The following is a 13,832-nucleotide window of genomic DNA, read 5'->3' as shown; positions in this document are numbered from 1 at the left end:
ATATTCACTGTGTTATGTTGTGTTTTCCAATATAATATAAAGGAACTTATCCACATTCCTTTAAATGCAGCTGCCGTGCCGTCTTTCCATTCGAAGTCTATGGTACGGACAGAGAAATTGAAGTACAGCGCTAGGCTATCTCCGTCAGTCCTATAAATACTGAATAGAGAGGCAAAGTGCATGCTAGACCACTGCTCAATTGAAAGGGGTAACGGGACCCCCATTCTTTTGATGAGTGGGGTCCCAGCAGTGGGTTATGGCTTTTTACAGAGTTCTAGATGTACAATAAAAAATTGCATTGTTGTACCGTGTTAGCCAGAAAAATCGATGTAAATACTTTTATGCCCAAAGATGACAAAAGTATTCTTGGAGTCATAACTTTATTGGCTAACCAGGAAAAAATATACAGTAGGTATGGAAAGTATTCATTCAGACCCCTTTAAATGTTTCACTCTTTGTTTCATTGCAGCCATTTGGTAAATTCTAAAAAGTTCATTTTTTTCTCATTAAAGTACACTCTGCACCCCATCTTGACTGGAAAAAAAACAGAAATGTAGAAATTTTTGCAAATTTATTAAAAAAGAAAAACTGAAATATCACATGGTCATAAGTATTCAGACCCTTTGCTCAGACACTCATATTTAAGTCACATGCTGTCTATTTCCTTGTGATCCTCCTTGAGATGGTTCTACTCCTTCATTGGAGTCCAGCTGTGTTTAATTAAACTGATAGGACTTGAATTGGAAAGGCACACACCTGTCTATATAAGACCTCACAGCTCACAGTGCATGTCAAACCAAATGAAAATCATGAGCCCAAAGGAACTGCCCAAGGAGCTCAGAGACAGAATTGTGGCAAGAGACAGAATTGTGGCAAGGCACAGATCTGGCCAAGGTTACAAAAGAATTTGTGCATTACTGAAGGTCCCTAAGAGCACAGTGGCCTCCATAACCCTTAAATGGAAGAAATTTGGGACCACCAGAAGTCTTCCTAGACCTGGCAGTCCAGCCAAACTGAGAAATCGTGGGAGAAGAGCCTTGGTGAGAGAGGTAAAAAGAACCCCAAGATCCCTGTGGCTGATCTCCAGAGATGCAGTAGGGAGATGGGAGAAAGTTCCACAAAGTCAACTATCACTGCAGCCCTCCACCAGTCGGGCCTTTATGGCAGAGTGGCCCAACGAAAGTCTCTTTTCAGTGCAAGACATATGAAAGCCTGCATAGAGTTTGCTCAAAAACACATGAAGGACCCGCAGACTATGAGAAATAAGATTCTCTGGTCTGCTGAGACGAAGATAGAACTTTTTGGTGATAATTCTAAGCGGTATATGTGGAGAAAACCAAGCAGTGCTCATCACCTGCCCAATACAATCCCAACAGTGAAACATGGTGGTGGCAGCATCATGCTATGGGGGTGTTTTTCAGCTGCAGGGACAAGACGACTGGTTGCAATTGAAGGGAACATGAATGCGGCCAAGTACAGAGATATCCTGGATGAAAACCTCTTCCAGAGTGCTCTGGACCTCAGACTTGGCTGAAGGTTCACCTTCCAACAAGACAATGACCCTAAGCACACAGCTAAAATAACAAAGGAGTCGCTTCAGAACAACTCTGTGACCATTCTTGACTGGCCCAGCCAGAGCCCTGACCTAAACCCAGCTGAGCATCTCTGGAGAGACCTGAAAATGGCTGTCCACCAACGTTCACCATCCAACCTGACGGAACTGGAGAGGATCTGCAAGGAAGAATGGCAGAGGATCCCCAAATCCAGGTGTGAAAAACTTGTTGCATCATTCCCAAGAAGACTCATGGTTGTACTAGCTGAAAAGGGGGATTCTATTCAATACTGAGCAAAGGGTCTGAATACTTATGACCATGTGATATTTCTGTTTTTATTTTTTAATAAATTTGCAAAAATTTCTACATTTCTGTTTTTTTTCAGTCAAGATGGGGTGCAGAGTGTACTTTAATGAGAAAAAAATGAACTTTTTAGAATTTACCAAATGGCTGCAATGAAACAAAGAGTGAAAAATTTAAAGGGGTCTGAATACTTTCTGTACCCACTGTATACACTTGCAAGCTTTCAGAGCACAGAGGCTCCTTCTTCAGGCTGTTCACAAATGAATGAATTAGTTTGTAAACCTGCCTGAAAAAGGGGCCTCTGTGCTCTGAAAGCTTGCAGATATATATTTTGTTCTGGTTAGCCAATAAAGGAATCACTCCGAGAATAATTTTGTCATCTTTGGGCATAAAAGTATTTATACAGAGTTCAAGGACACTTTCAGCTGTTGGTAATACTGACATGTCTGCTTTATTAAGGGCTCATTCAGACGTGAGTTTTATCAGTGTTTTTCATGGATAGAACTTGTACCAATTATAATCTATAGATCTGGTCACACGTCCATGTATGTTTGGGAACAGTGTGGTCTGCATCAAAATACGGAGACATGTCCGATTGTGCTTTGAGCTGCTGATCAAACTCACCATTGCAAGTCTATAGTTGTGTGAAAAAACTTGGACAACATTTGGATGTCATCCATGTACTGTCCGTTTTCACTGATTGTTTGCTACAAGAAGCTAGAGAAACCGCCATCTTTTTTTTCTTTTTGCAAAAGAGAAAAAGTGATGATAAAAACTGACCAAACACTGATGAAAATCTAATCCATAAGGGTATGTGCACACAACGTCTTTTGGATTAGGGCGAACTCACCGGGTTTTTCCACTTCAGGACACGATGACGTTTTTTGTACTGAAGCTAATGGTTTTGAATTTTTTTGGTCATTTCTTGAGCGCTTGCCTTTTGTCATTTTTGACCGCCGGCTGTTTTTTTTTCAAGCGTTTTTCCATAGTTTTTGGGACGTCTTTTTTTTACTGTCATTATCCTGTATTTTTTTTCTCTCCATTGAACAAGGAACAAACCGCTAGCAATTTCTGAAGCATAAAAGCTAAAAAAAAAAAAATACGCCCCGCGGCATCTCCTGATCCTTCCCTTTTCAAGCGGAAAACACCCGAAAAATCTTCTCGTAGCCACTTGGCGACTTTTGATACCTGACGTGATTAAAAGAAGCTCAAAATATAAAGCTTGAACATATGAACAGCAAATGAACATGTTCTTTTGAGTGTTTTCCATGTGCTCTAAAGTCATTGTGCGCAGATTCCCAAACACTGATGGAAATCGGACAGTTTTTTGTGTACAAGAAAAATCCCTGACATCTGAATGAGCCCTAAGTACACCTTTACCCTGTGACATTACAATCCTAAAGCATCTAGACCTAGAACTGGATTTTATCGTTCCACTGTTATTCTTCCTTGAAATGTGATCATAATAAATTGATATCCCATTCCCCCTGTTAGTTTGGTGTGTCCCCATACAGTCAGGCACTATTAGCACTGACTGGTCAGTGTCACTTCTAGTTGTCTCTTATTTTATAGGAGGAATGACAAAGGAATGGCTCCGAAATGACTATTTCATTGGGAATAAAAGTGCTTACACAGACCTATCACAGCTGACAGGTTCACTTAAAACTATCTGACTCCATGGAGACTTTTAAAGTGGAACCGTCATTTTTATTTCATAGATCACATGAAAATAAGAAACTTTGTAATACATTGTATCAGAGAAATCTAGAAATCGGCTTCTTTTTCCTCCTGATCAGCTTATTAATTCTCAAAATTCTCAAATTCACAGGTAAAATCTGTCTTTGGCCCCCTCTACATGTCCATGTATCAGGTACGTGTGGCATCCGTTTTTATCTTGGATACCACACGTACCTATTATAGCCTATCTAATAGTTACATAGGTTGAAAAAAGACTTCGGTCCATCAAGTCCAGCCTTCATCCACCAGTTACACGTTCTCTATCACTAGATTATTTATAACCCTCAGTGCCATTTGTTGTGAGGAAAGCCTCCATGCTGTTATAGTGTCGGCCATTACTAGCTCTTGTGGTCGGCATTAGTGTTGAGCCACCCCCGTAGTGTTCGAGTTCGGTTCGGTTCGTCGAACACCCGTGTGTTCGCCGAACTGTTCGTCGAACTGTTCGTCGAACACCTTCGAACACCGTTAAAACCAATGGCAGGCAAACAAAAACACATAGAAACACATAGAAAACACCTTCAAAGGTGTCCAAAAGCTGACAAACTGCTCAGAAGACATAACTAACACATGGAAAAGTGACAAGTACATATAGTCATGCGAAAATAAAAGAGGTGGAGGAGTAAAAGGAGGGGGAGACACAGATATAGGCATGTCATGCCCTTCTAAAATCCAAAAAGTGAGAAGCCGACACGGCCAGTCCGCTCCTGCCCGTGCCACCTCCGTGTCGCCGGGTTTGTGCCAGAGCCGCGGTGAACCCTGACGGCCAGCCCCCCTCTCCCAATACTGGTGCCTGTCCGCTGGTGGGTCGAGCGAGCCCCCCTGTGGTGGAGGCAGCTCTAAGCTTTTTAATTTAAATTGTCTCTCTAATTTGAATGAATACACTTTAAATCCATTTACAAGGATCTATTGGAGGGCAAGTCTCATGCCAGCAGTCGCGTAATTCCAGCTCCAGTAGCGTCCACTAAAGCTGCTGCAGTTAAAAAGCTTTTATAAGGATCGAGCTCGGCTGTCCACCGCAAGGCATCCTACTGCCAGTCCCAGCCCCTATGCCTTGGGGTGCCTCCTGATGCTCTTCACTAAGTATCCCATGGTCCCGAAGCATTTCCTTTGAAAAAATTAAGTGTCTAAACTACAGGTGGTGCAGCTTGCTTAACAGCCGGGATAATCCGCTGACTAGCAGACACTGCTACTAGGCACAAAGTATTTCCTGGGCTAGATGCAGTTAAAAATTTGTAATTAGATACTCTCGTTGGATGCTGAGAAAGCATTCCATAGAGTCTCCTGGCACGCCATATATGATTCTCTTAAAAAGCTTGGGGTAGGGGTCTAGGGGACCCTTTTATAGCCAAAATCACGGCCCTGTATCGCAATACGTCACCTAGGCTGAAGATAAATGGAACTGTAGCACCCTGAGGGCTCGGTTGCTACAGACGTATTGCACCTCACCCAGAGGTGTGATATCTCACTCTCAGGTAAGGATGGAGTGTGGATCAGGACCCGACACCTGCATGCATTACACCACATTGCCGTGGGGCAGGGCGACCAATATGCCCCTGAGATGGGCACGACAGTCCCTGTCCCTGGCTGGAGTGGGGGGAGGGAACACTGAGGAAGGGGAACCCGGTAGTGCAGGAGCAGGGAGGAAGCAGTTCCTGGGTGCATTGAGAAGGGAGTATAAAAGGTGGGCACCATCTTAGTTCAGTGCAGAGAAGTCTGAGCAGAAGTGGCAGGGAGCAGGGGCTCTGCATGAGCTCTGCTCCGGAGGCGGGCCTAGTAACAGAGGCCCAGGCCTGGAAGAGGGAGAAGGAAGGAAGAGGAGCGGAGAAGGCTCCAGGAACGAGGAATGAAGGGATCCCAGGGGTGCGGACGGGCGAGTCGCCACCGCACGCCCGAATCCACCTGCGTGGAGGGGTCAGGCCAAAGGGGGAGACCGGTCCCCGAACTAGTGGAGGCAGGAAACGACCCTCAGCTAGAAACCGGAGGCTCTGACATTTTATGTGGCGCAGCCCCTCGCTACACCCGCTAGGAAGGCACCACATAGGGTCAGGGAAACTGGCGCCAAGTTTACCAAGAGGAGGCCCGAGGCAGCCGGACAGAAGTGTTGGTAAGAAAGGCCAGACAAAGGACACACAAAGGGGGTCCTGTGAAGTGCTCCAAAGTTATCTGGGAGTTGTCTGAGCCCCTCACCTGGTGAGCACAGTACGACGTGGGCAGCCGTTACCTGCAGACGTGGTCTGGATAATAAGAACTGTGAGTAAAGGCCCTGGACTGCATCACTGACTCCGTGTCGTTACTGCTGCTGCCCTGCACCATCACCCCCATCCTCCGCATACACTGCCCTGAGGCTATACTCCTCCCGTGGGGAGTTATGCTACGCTCTGCTGCACCCACAACACCAGCCTCAGCGGTCTGCCCTGTAGCAGCGGTTCACTCTGACCGCAATCCACGGGTGGCGTAGTCGGACATTTAAACATCAAAACCACATAAATAGTTCCGCCACTGGTTTGACCGCCCTGAGCCACGGAACCGGGTCGCCGCCACGAAGACTACAACCACCAGCATCCACCAAAAAGGGTCCGGCTCCGGGTGTCCCAAGGCCCAGGGGGTGCGTCAGAACATTTTCATCACCTTTCACAATCACCAATGGGACAAGGCAGGGATGTCCTCTGTCCCCTCTCTTATACATCCTAGTGACGGAGCACCTGCTCTCATCAATTCGCCATAACCCCAATATTAGGTGGATTGAGGTGGGAGGCACAGAGTACAAGTGCTCTCTATTTGCTGATGATGTCCTAGTATATATCACTCAATCACATATATCCATCCATGCTGTTATGGCTGAAATAGATCACTTTGTTACATGGTCAAATTTTAAAATCAATGCAGCGAAGTCTGAGGCCCTCGATGTCTCCCTCCCCAAATCCATATAGGATTCCATCCAGTCCAACTTTCCCTTTGCCTGGCCCTCACAGGGTATCAAATACTTAGGAATTCCTATTCATAGAGACCTCTCCCATCTATGTTATCTTAATTTTGGGCCCTTTATTGAACAATTCCATACAGACCACGGTTGGCAAGTTAGAACTGTAAGATTCACTACGTGAACCACTGGTGTTTTGTGGAAAAGCACATGTACACTGCGTTCCAAATTATTATGCAAAAAGTGTTTAGGAGTGATAAGGGAAGAATTTGTTTGTTTGTCAGTTAAACTCATTGATGGTGATGTGTGTCAGGGCTCTTTATATCACTGTAAGCAATTGCAGACACCTGTGCTAATTAGTTTGGCAGGTGTGTCCAATGAAAGGCAAGACTACTTAAGAAGGCTCTCTCACATTATTAAGCAGCCTACATTTTCTGCCAAAATGGGAAAGAAAAAGGATGTGTCGGCTGCTGAGAAGCAACAAATTGTGGAGTGTTTAGGTCAAGGCATGACTACAATCAACATTGTGCGATGATCAGGATGAAGTGTCTTGGCAATCAAGAAGTATGTAGCTGATTCACAGTACACACGTGTGCGTGCTGATAAGGGCAAATTGAGGACTCTTTCCTACAGGCAATTACGTCAGGGTCAGGTTGAAAGAGCAGCGGCCAAAAAGCCTTGTCATAGCAGCAGACAAGTTTTTGAAGCTGCTTGTGCCTCCAACGTCCCCCGAACAACAAGATGCAGGGTCCTTCAGAGGTTTGCAGCTGTGCATACGCCATCCTGTCGACCTCCTCTATCCACTTCACACAAGCAGAAACGGCTCCAGTGGGCCAAACATTACATAAAGACTGATTTCAAAACCGTTTTGTTCACGGATGAGTGCCGTGCAGCGCTCGATGGTCCAGATGGATGGAGTGGAGGATGGCTGGTTGATGGACACCCCACGCAAACACGGCTACAGCGCCAACAAGGAGGAGGTGGAGTAATGTTTTGGGCTGGAATCATGGGGAGAGAGATTGTCGGCCCCTTTAGGATCCCTGAAGGCGCTAAAGATGAACTCCATAATGTATGTGGATTTTCTCAAACAGCACTTCCTGCCATGGTTCAAGAAGAAGAACCGTGTATTTCACAGCAAGATCATTTTTCTGCATGATAATGCACCATCTCATGCTGCACATAAAACATCTGCATCTCTGGCTGATATGGGCATAAAAGGGGACAAACTTATGGTGTGACCCCCATGCTCCCCTGACCTCTACCCCATTCAGAACCTTTGGAGCATCATTAAAAGGAGTGTCTATGATGGCGGGAGGCAGTTCACATCTAAGCAACAGCTCTGGGAGGGTATTCTGTCCTCATGCAAAACAATTGAAGCAGAAACCATCCAAAACCTGACAAATTCAATGGACGAGAGAGTTCAGAAGCTCCTTTCGAACAAGGGGTCCTATGTGAAAATGTAACATCACCTAGAATAAAGTTTTGAGTTGAAAACTGTTTAATTTCAGTTTCTAACAACCTGCTAATGCTTATAATTTAAAAATGACCATTTTTTTGGTCTTTATTAAAATGAAAAGGTTGATCGAAAAGTTTGGGGGATCTAAGAGTGTGGCAACCCAGTAGTCATGATTACTTCGAATTCTGACAATATGAGGGTCATGCTGCAGGTAGTGCAGCAAGAAGGCACTTATGTGTCTTGCGCATCTCGGAGCCCCAAAATTATTTTCCAGGCTAGATGCAGCTAAAAATTATTTTTAATTTTAAATCTGGTGAAGCTTATTATAGATGGCCTAATAGGATCAGTGCTGCACACTGCTACAAAGCCCAAATTATTTTCCAGTCAAGATACAGATAAACATGATTAGTAATTTGAAAGCTTAAAACGGTTGGTAGGGTGATTTTAACCAATCATCAAGCTTTTACTCTCCCCAGGATGACACAGGGGTAGAAAAGTCATTTCGGATCCATGATTTGTTCATCTTTATGAACGTGAGTCTGTCTACATTATCAGTGGAGAGCCGCGTGCGCTTATCTGTCAGCACACCACCAGCAGCGCTGAACACACGTTCAGACAGAACGCTGGCTGCGGGGCATGACAAGATCTCCAAGGCGTAAGTGGCTAGCTCCGGCCATTTATCCAGATTGGAAGCCCAAAAAGAGCAAGGGTCCAGTGACACAGTCGTGGCTTCAATGTTTACTTGGAGATACTCCTGTACCATCGTCTCTAGGCGTTGACTATGTGTCAGACTTCTTGTCTCCTGTGGCCTTGCAAAGGATGGGCTAAAAAAGTGGTGAAATGATTCCGCAAAATTGATGTTACCAGCAGATACTGTGGTTCTGTTACGGTTTGAGTGCTGAACACTTGACGGTCCCACGGTTGGCAAGTTGGAACTGTGAGATTCACTACGTGCACCACTGGTATTTTGTGGAAAAGCACATGTAAGATTCTGCAACAGTCTCTGCTGATACTCCTGCATGCGTGCATCCCTTTCTATGGCAGGAATAATTTCTGCAAATTTACTTTTGTACCGGGGATCTAACAGTGTGGCAACCCAGTAGTCAGGATTATTTCTAATTCTCACAATTCGAGGGTCATGTTGCAGGTAGTGCAGCAAGAAGGCACTCATGTGTGTTGCGCATCCAGGAGCACCAAGTCCCTGTTGTGTTGGTGGCGAGGTAACAATCATGCTTCCTTCCTCTGTCCTCTCCCCCCAACCTCGCACAACAGAAATGTGATCAAGGTCTCCCTCATCTGATGAGTCTTCCATCAGTTCGTCCTCCACTTCTTCCTGGGCTCCTGCACCTTCCTCACTAGTTTGGCTGCTACCATGCGCCCTGGTAAAACCATCTCCCCCACCCTCACATGCCTGCCGCCTTGGTGCTGCCGACCGTCTGGACCTTGCAGATGTTAGCCCTTCCGCATACAACTCCTCCTCCTCTACTTCCTCCACCTCCTCTTGTGCCACCACCTGACTCCGAATTCTGTTTAACATGTGCTCCAGCATGTAAATCACCGGAATAGTCATGCTGATAATGGCATCGTCAGCACTAAACATCTTCGTCGCCATTTCAAAACTGTGCAGAAGGGTGCATAGGTCCCTGATCTGAGACCACTCCTCCAGCGTGATTTGCCCCACCTCTGAATCTCGTTGGCCCAGGCTATACGTCAGAACGTATTGCACCAGGGCTTGTCGGTGCTACCACAGTCGCTGCAACATGTGCAGAGTTGAATTCCACCGGGTAGGCACATCGCATTTTAGCCGGTGAAGTGGCAGGCCCAACGACTTCTGTAGAGATGTAAGTCGCTGAGCTGCGGGATGCGAACGGCGGAAGTGAGCACACAGCGACCGTGCCCTCTGCAGAAGGCCATCTAGTCTGGGATAGTGGGCTAAAAATTGCTGGACAACCAGGTTCAACACGTGAGCCATACAAGGCACGTGTGTGACATTGCCCCGGCGAAGGGCCGCACCCAGGTTTGCAGCATTGTCGCACACGGCCTTCCCTGGTTTCAGGTCCAGTGGAGACAACCATTCATGAAATTGGTTCTCCAGAGCTGACCACAACTCCTCAGCTGTGTGACTCACATTTCCCAGACATTTCAATGTAAAAACCGCCTGATGACGTTGAGCCCTACTGCCAGCATAGTAAGGAGGTGTGCAGGATCCCTTCTGCGCAGTTAGAAAGCTTGTGGCATGACCAGACAGGCTTTGGGTGCAGGTGGAAGACCGAGAGGAGGTTGAGGAGGCAGAAGCAGTGGAGGAACTTTGACATAAAGAGGATTGACGCACAACTCGTGGGGACGGCAAGACTTGGACAGCAGCCCCTTGTCCTGCTGTCACCATAGTTACCCAGTGCCCAGTCAGCGACATGTAACGCCCCTGTCCATGCCTACTCGTCCAAGTGTCTGTGGTGAAATGCACCCTGTCACACACAGAGTTTCTCAAAGAAGCGGTGATGTTGTGTGCGACATGCTGGTGGAGCGCAGGCACACCTTTCTTTGAGAAGTAGTGCCGACTGGGCATCTGGTACTGGGGCACTGCGACGGACATAAGGTCTCGAAAATCCTCTGTGTCCACCAGGCGGAAAGGCAGCATTTCTGTAGCCAAGAGCTTGCAGATGGTGAAATTCAACCTCTTAGCTTTCTCATGGCTAGGAGGAAATGGTCTTTTACTTGTCCACATCTGAGGGACCGAGGGCTGGCTATTGTGCTTAGACGGGGTTGATAAGGGTGTCCCCGGCAAACTGCCGGTCTGTGAGGAAGATGCAGGCGGACATGTTAGGTTGCCTTGATCCAAAGGTGGTGCTATCGATGTCGGACAGCGCTCAACACCAGCTGGTGTTACCACCTCCAAAGAAAATGATGACCTGCCAATCACGCTGGCTGTTGCGGGTAAAGAGGTGGCAGGTCTGCGCCCCAAAACAGGTGTGACTGCTGTCCCCCCAGTCACAGAGGATGAAGAGGCCGCGGATGCACAAGATATGGCAGACGGTGATTGGCCCGGCCGGCTAGGCCGCATTGTAGCACACTGAGCTTCCCACTGCAACTTATGCTTCATGTCCATGTGCCGGTTCATGCATGAAGTACTCAAACTATGTATTTTTTGGCCTCTACTTAGCTTTTGCTGACAAATGTTACAGATAACACGAGTTGGGTCATCTTTATCGATCTGAAAAAACGCCCAGGCTATGCAAGGCTTAGCACCCATGCGACCTGAAGAGCCACCACGACTTGTGGCGAGAGGCAGAGTTGTGTTTGAGGATGCAGTTGTTGACGTGCTTCCAGTACTACGTCTCTGTCCAGGAAGGCGCAACCTGACCTCGTCGTCACTAGCATCTTCCTCCACCTCCTCTGCTGACCTCATCTCTTGGCTGACTGTGGGTTGACAGTAAGTGGGATCTCCGACCTCATCATCATCACCCTGTGCGTTATCACACCCGTCGTCCTCAGAGCCAACCTGTTCCTGCCCTGACAAAAAACTAAAGTTGTCGCTCCAATCAGGTATTTGAGTATTATCATCGTCTTCCTCATTGTCTCCACCAACAGGAGTTACAGTTTGGGAATGAGGGTCTACATTATGGTCAGAACCTTCTGCGTCTGGTCCTGGATCCGACTCATAAAGATTCTGGGCATCAGTGCAGATCATTTCCTCGTCTGGATTCACAGAAGCGCTGGAGTCGACCTCTGATTCCCAGGCTATAGTATGAGTAAACAGCTCTGCAGACTCAACCATCTGTTCTACCTCATACTCAGACGGGCAGCTGGAGATTTGGGAGCTGTGAGGAAGCAAGTGCGATTTGGGTGACACCTTTGAGGACTGGAGTATTTGTGATGTTGAAGTTGATGTGGAGGAGAGCCCACTTAAAGGAGCACTTGATATCCGTTGAAGCACCTGCTGTTTTTGTGCCTCATCTGGAATTTGTAGCGATTGGCGTGGCCGTAAGAAAGGGATCTTATCACATTGTCCGCTAAAAGAAGTAGACATTTTAGTTTGGCTGGAAGATGGTCTTTCTTCTGCAGATGTTACTGTTGCTTTAACACCTACCCCACGGACACAACCTTTTTTCCCCTTCCCAACACGCCTATTCCCCTTTCCACCAGCAGCAGGCCTTTTTCCACTCATTTTGGTGGTTAACTAATTCACAACTCTGGAGTTGTTTGCACAAAAAAACAATGGATGGTAACCGAGCAGAGCTGAGTGGCCAAACTGTGGTATTAGGCCAAAACTATTGGCTGGGTTAGATGCAGAAAAAAATTATTTTGAATTTGCAACCTGATGGAGGTCAGTATAGATGGACTAATACAAATAGTCCCACACACAGCTAGAAGCCCAAATATTTTTTCAGAGGTACTGTAGATGCAGATAAAAATTAGTTTTAATTTGCAACCTGATGGAGGTCAGTATAGATGGACTAATAGAGAAAGTCCGACACACTACTAGAAGGCCAAATATTTTTTCAGAGGTAGATGCAGAAAAAAATATATTCAGTTTGCAACCTGATGGAGGTCAATATAGATGGACTAATACAAATAGTCCCACACACAGCTAGAAGCCCAAATATTTTTTCAGAGCTAGATGCAGAAAAAAATTATTTTTAATTTGCAACCTGATGGAGGTCAGTATAGATGGACTAATAGAACAAGTCCCACACACCGCTAGAAGCCCAGATATTTTTTCAGAGCTAAATGAAGAAAAAAATTATTTTTAATTTGCAACCTGCTGGAGGTCAGTATAGAAAGACTAATAGAACAAGTCCCACACACTGCTAGAAGCCCAGATATTTTTTCAGAGCTAAATGAAGAAAAAAATTATTTTTAATTTGCAACCTGATGGAGGTCAGTATAGATGGACTAATAGACCAAGTCCCACACACTGCTAGAAGCCCAAATATTTTTTCAGAGCTAGATTCAGAAAAAAATTATATTCAGTTTGCAACCTGATGGAGGTCAGTATAGATGGACTAATAGAATGATGCTATGCCCAAAAGATTTTACTTCACTAGGTGCAGTAAAAAAATTGGTATTCTATACACAGGTGTTATATCTTGCAACACAGATAGGCTACTCCACTGACTAACACACTCTGCAATAGGCCAAAAAGGATTAGCTTTGCTAGATTCAGCCAAATGCTGTGAAAAAAACTTGCACAGCACTGGCACAGACCTGCCTGGCAAAAACTGATAGGAACTGATGTAACCTAGTCCTGAAAAGGACTCCAATTACAATTAGTCTTTACTCCCACAACCTATCTATTTAAGAGCACAGACCTGCCTGATAAAAGTCGTAGGAAATGCTGTAACCTAGTCCTTAAAAGGACTGCAATCACAACTATTCCCTACTCCCAAGCTATCTGTATATTTGTGCGAAAATTGGCTTGAAATTAACAAGGTATAGCGCACACAGCAACAGCGGTGCCGTCTAACACGCAGCTGCAACAGTGAGAAAATGGTGGCGACGGGGAAAATGGCTTGGTCTTATAGGGCAAGGACATGTGACATACACTGCCAATCACACATGCCCTTGCTTGTGTGAAAAAAAGCACTTCGCTCCGTGTGTGCGCTGCTGATAGGCTGACAGATTGCACCTCCCCACTGTAAATGCGGGAAAGAGAAAAAAAAATGGAGATCTTCATTGTTCCTGCAGAGATCCATCCCCTGCCCCTCCCCCCACCCCGCTGTACACTCAAACTGCGTATTAACATTAATTTTCATCATTACTGAGAAAAAATCCAGTTATGATTTTGGTGCACGAACAGTTATCGAACATAACCTCGAACAGCCGAATTTTTCTCAAATTGTTTGTGTTCGCCGAACGGCTCGAA

General features: G+C 45.9%; 1 protein-coding gene across 2 annotated transcripts in view; it reads right to left on the bottom strand.

Moving 5' to 3' along the window:
- COL24A1 (collagen type XXIV alpha 1 chain) overlaps positions 1-13,832 on the bottom strand; it is a 322,172-nt gene that overhangs the window by 169,199 nt on the left and 139,141 nt on the right. The gene's annotated exons all lie outside the window — the stretch shown is intronic.

The sequence above is a fragment of the Phyllobates terribilis genome, unplaced genomic scaffold (genome assembly GCF_046119375.1).
Source record: "Phyllobates terribilis strain yellow unplaced genomic scaffold, ASM4611937v1 Scaffold_8__6_contigs__length_399053987, whole genome shotgun sequence".
NCBI lineage: Eukaryota > Metazoa > Chordata > Amphibia > Anura > Dendrobatidae > Phyllobates > Phyllobates terribilis.
This window is presented reverse-complemented; position numbering and strand designations above follow the sequence as displayed.